The following is a 5,605-nucleotide window of genomic DNA, read 5'->3' on the forward strand; positions in this document are numbered from 1 at the left end:
TATTCAGGACTCTGATTCCCTACCATCTACCCATTGGCATATATTGAACGTGTTCCTACATGGACTCTATTTTTTACCACTCATTCACATGCGTATGAACACATATTCACCAAATACCCAATACAGACAGGCTTGGTGCTAGAGAAATGATACAGAAAGGGAAATTCTACATGATTCTACTTCTAGCATCTAACAGAAGTAAAAGCTAGGAAGAGATCACAGCACACTGTCAAGAGTGAGACAAAAAAGAATATGCAGGAGACACAGGGAAACTGAAGGCAGAAAGTATAGAGAAAGTGGCATTTGAGTTAAATTGTGATCACAGGGGAAGCCTTGGAAATGTGAGGCAAACATTCACAGAGAAGTAAGAAGTGTTAGGATGTAGTATAGTTAGGGGAATGGAATATATTTATTGTGATGAGTTTAGGGAAAGAAAATAAAATAAAAGTCAGTAAAACCTGACACAAAACCAAAGTGCTTGAAAATGGGCAGAAGTATGCTAGTACTGAGACCACTATAGAAAGGTCACTGAACTTTGAAAAGGAAAGGTTGTGATAACTTACACTCAGTGATGGAAAGAAACAGAAAATATGTGTAAGTGTGCCCCTGTGTGTGCACATGCATACTGCAGATGACCTTTTCAAACAGTGCTTTTCAACTTGTTGGGTATAACATCTTTGAATAGTTGAACTACCCTTTCACAGGGGTCACCTATGGCCATCAGAAAATATAGATATCTACATTATGATTCACAACAGTAACAAAATGAAAGTTCTGAAGTAGCAACAAAATAATTTTATGGTTTGAGGTCACCACAAACAAATGACTGTATTAAAGGATCACACCATCAGGAAGGTCGAGAAGCACTGCTTTAGATGGAGATGTAATATGGATGAAGTGATTCACCTTCCTGGAAATGAAGACTAACGTTTAGACTGTAACATGAGTTAGAATCATACCATTAGAGTAAAATAGATGCTAGACCCTGAAGGGAGGAGTGAATGAGATGTAAAGTTAATAAGTAAAAAAAATTAATTTTAAAAATGTCTTATATATATGGTTTTTAAGCAACAAAAAGAACACATAGAATGGCTAAAGTGAGGTTGCTTCATGGTGAGTGTCAAATATACTGTAAAGTCCTTCATTTATCAAGTGAGAAGATGTGAGTGCCATACCAAGTAGTCCCTCAACAAATAACCACTTACCACTTACCACACACAAAGTGTTCAGGGAACATTTATACTATCCTATGACAAAATTATGACAATTTAATTTAAATAGCTTGCAGAGTTTGAACCATCAACCAAAGAACATGTGGGCTGGCCCTAGGCCTCTCTGCATGTTCATAGGTGTTGTATAGCTTGGTCTTCATGTGAGTCCTGAACAACTGAGAAAGGAGCCATCCCAAAAGCTATTGTTTTTACATGGGATATATTCTTCTAGCTGGGCTACCATGTCTGACCTCAGTGGGAGAGGAAGCATGTAACCTCACAGAGGCTTGAAGTGCCAGGATCAGAGGATATTCATGGGGGCCCCCACCTGCTCAGAGGAGAAGGGGTGGGGGAGAAATGGGGAAAGGACTGTGGCAGGGGTGACCAGGAAGGGGGCAGTGAATGAGATGTAAAGTGAATAAGTAAAATAATTAAAATTAAATTTTAAAAATATATTATTTAGTTTTCTTTTCCAGAATAATCCCTCATTCCTACAAAATAGAGTAAGTTTTCTGAGGGTTGAAACAAAAGGTTTTTACACAGAGAAAAGCCAAACAAAGAAAGAATGGACCAAAAAGCATATTACTTTCCTCCTAAAATTCTAATAGAAGAATGGAAAAATAAGACATTGGTCAATGCTAATGCTAGGTTACCTTGCTGTATAGTTTAAACAGAGGCAACTCTATAATCAAGTTAGTTAAAACAAATATGCTTTGTAATTTCATGCTACTTCTGTGTTCTGATTCTCAAATCAGATAAAAGTTTAGTTTCAGTGATGTACAATGTCATGTTAGTCTAGTCAGTTAGGTCCTAGAAAAGAAGTTCATCTTATTGTAGAGATATGTAGTGAGTCTTTCTTTACTAGAAATATTGTTGATTTCAAATTGTATTGTACTATCATCTAGGAGGAAGAAGCTTCTACTCCCAGCAACAAAATCAGGAGGGGATGAATCAAAAAATGGGGATCTTGAAAAAGGTGAAGGAACATAGCTATGTTTGACTTCCAATAATGAGTAAAGAATGATGGAAAAAAATATAAGGCTGAGTTTACTGAAAGTACAGGAACCTATTCAACCAGTGAACTTGAATGATTCATTGCTATTCATATTAACTACTTGACTTACGAAAGCAACAAAACCTGGAGCAAGTCTCAGCCAAATACTGGTATAAAAGTAGTTCGCAAGTTGTAGTCACTTCTCAGGTTAGTCATGCCAAGCATCATTTTCCTTTGGAATACACATTGATGTTCTTTGGTGGGACCAAGTATGGACTGATTCAGGGAAATTAGCCATTTCTACTTCTCTCTTGATGCCTTCCTTTTAGCCGACAGTGATACAATACCCAAACTAAGGAGACAGATGACAGGTCATCTGTTATCTGACCTATGTGCATGAGGTCATTGTAAAAGGATCGATGGCCCAGGGCCAAAGCAGATTAATGGTCATTTTTTATCTTCTTCTTTCAGTTCTCAATCATTCTCTATGTGCCCCTGAGGATTTAGTATTTTAATCTCTATGCAGAAGCTTGTTCAAAACCAACCAAATCCATCCTTGGCTTTAGTGACTTTATCATGATGTTTTCAAAAGTCAGCTTGGGTAAAGATAAGCTTGGACAAGTGATGAGAGGGATCTGTGAGGGAGAGAGAATAGGGAGGGAAAAGGGGGGACCAGTTCAGATATGTGAAGAGATGAGGGAGAAGTACAGAGGGTCAAGAATTTGAAAGTAAGAATGTAGCAGTGGGGAAAGAGAAACTGGGGATAGCCAATAGAAAGTCCCAGAAGCCAGGGACCCAAGAGGTTCCCAGGACCTAAGAGAGAGAACACTAGTCAAAATCTGGGCCTCCCTCAACCCACGGGAGAAATGGGGTCCTAGTCAGGTGGACAAGGCATAGGCAAAGAAATGATGGCAGAGATAACACATGAAGTACAAGATCTGAATGTATTTCTTAAAAATGGCATCAGACTTTTACAGTCATTGCAAAAGAGAGATGGTAAATCTGGCAGCTCAATAGTTGAGGTACATCTGAAGCTATCTAAAACATACTGGGTCTAAAGCAGCAGCTATCTCCTCTAGACTGGTGCTGCATCCCCTGGGCCCAAATGCTCTGGGCCCAGGGGACTGCAGATTGCATGAGTCTGAGTTCTAGCCCATTTAAGTTCTAGTGTGAGTCCTTCTGCGAGTCCATAGTTCTAGTCCTGCATGTGAGTCCAAGTCCTTGTCCTCCTGCACCAAGTGAAAAGCAGGCTTATATGGTATACAGAAAGCAGGGCAGATGACAAGAGTGGACTGTGCTCTAAATAAAATTTACACAACCTGTGACATAGATTTCTCTAGATCATTCTAGCCCTTTCCCAGCTCCTGAAAGTTTGTAGGACTGGGACATGGTGGAAATCTTTGTCACACCATTTCACTTACTTGCTTTTGTCTCTATAAATTTCAAATTACATTGCCTCTTTCCAATATTCATTAGTGCATTCTTCTTTCTTGACCTGGCCTGCAGGTCACGTTATTCGGAGGAACGAGGAGGGTCACAACCTGTGAATAAAGAATGGGTGAGAGAAACAACAGGACTCAAGGAAGCATTGCTTGTCAAGAGCCGTTTACTTGGTTGAGGAAAGCATATTTAAAGCAAAAATCTTGGAGGGAGGGGGAGGGCAAGGAGGGAGATGGAAGGTTACAAAATCTTCTGGGGTTGAGCTCCGGTGTGACAGGTGGGGAGGGGGTGGATGACAGGTGGGGAGGGGGTGGATTTCCATGAATGTTCTTTTCTCAGGGCCAAGCCGGATCCTTGTGATTGTCAGGCAGGATGTTAGTCTCAGGGTTCTCAATTAGCTGGGGCAGGATGTTTATCCCAGGACTCTCATGGTTCCCAACATCTCCCCCTTGTCTGTGTAATAAGATCAATTGGACCATCACAGTGAAGCACCCTGGAAGGAGACCTCTCAACCTCATCTTTGAGGTCTCACGATGGGAGCCTGAGCCTGGTAAAGGGCAATGCTCAAACTCTTACCCGTCACTGGGTCAAGTCCCCCACACGGGGCTGCCCTGTCTTAGGTGGTCGAGACTTAATGCCAGCTCCATCTTTGACTTACCAAGTCCCTTGTCATGGGGAGAGAGCCAGGGTGGGTCAGGGCTGATGGCCTTAGGCTATTTGAGTAGAGGAGGAGATGGGATGGACCATTCCTAGCGAGACCCAATGCAAAACCTATCTTTCCAGTGTCCCTATTGTAAGACCCGAAAGTTGAGAGGCTGGCTGAAGGGCGGGGAGTCTGGGGCACACGGGGCCACAGAGATGGGAGCCTGCGATGTCTCTTCAGTGTCAAGGTGATGATAGTGGACCTGCACCAGTTTGGTAGTAGAATCAACCTGATTCTTAAAGGTAGTTAGACGATTGAAGGCCCAATGGCCAAAGGAGAGAAGAAGAAGGAGGCACACAAATGGTCCCAGCAAGCTGGGAAGGAGAGTGGTGAGCCATGGGGAGGCAGAGAACCAATTTTGATACCAAGATTCTTGTTTCTCTCTGGCTTTTTGACGTTCTTCTAGAGCCTTAGTAACTTTATCTAAACTATTTTGAGCCAATCCAGTCTCACTTACATAAAAACAACACTCTTCTTTGAGGACAGCATATAGACCTCCCTCTTTTAAAAACAGTAAATCAAGGACTCTCCGATTTTGGAGGACCACCTCAGCCAGGAGTCAATAGAATCTTTAAGTTATTGTATATCATCTCTCATGTTGGTAATGTCTTTATCAATAAGGTACTGTAATTCTGTAAAGCCTTGTTTAGATGTAATCAGAGAGGCAATGCCTGTGCCTGCGCCCACGGCGCTAATGCCAAGAATAGTGGCAATGGTCAGAGCTGTAATAGGTTCTCTTTTAATTCTGGGGTGGATGGATACCCCCTTTTCTACAAAATTCAAAAATTCTTCAGGGTTATAAACAGAGAAGCGAGGGAGGAGAATAACCATAATGCACCAATCCCGATTACCCAGAAAGATAGCGGAATACAAAAAAGACGTTAAGCCCAGAGAGCAGGCAAAATAAGTATTGTTAGGTGCAAGAACATACATATAGGTGTGATTAAGAACAAAAGTCTGATTACAAACTCCTGTAAGGGACTGAGGAGGGAGCATATTGGGGCCTAGAAGGCAAGTGCTGATCCCAGAAGTGGACTGAAAAGTTATGCCATGCTAAGGGCCTGAGGCAGAAACAGCAATGGAAGTATTATTGGTAAAAATGGGGGTAGAAAGTAAGGCAAAGCCTTCATAAAATGGTGGGGTTGGGGAGAAGCACATCTAGCATTCATGATATTTAGGAGAACTATCATTTTTGAGCGTAGCAATTGAGGCATTGGCTAACTTAATTATGAGCTCTGCTGAACCTGGGGGCCCAGA

The sequence above is a fragment of the Mastomys coucha genome, unplaced genomic scaffold (genome assembly GCF_008632895.1).
Source record: "Mastomys coucha isolate ucsf_1 unplaced genomic scaffold, UCSF_Mcou_1 pScaffold9, whole genome shotgun sequence".
In the NCBI taxonomy this organism is placed as follows: Eukaryota; Metazoa; Chordata; class Mammalia; order Rodentia; family Muridae; genus Mastomys; species Mastomys coucha.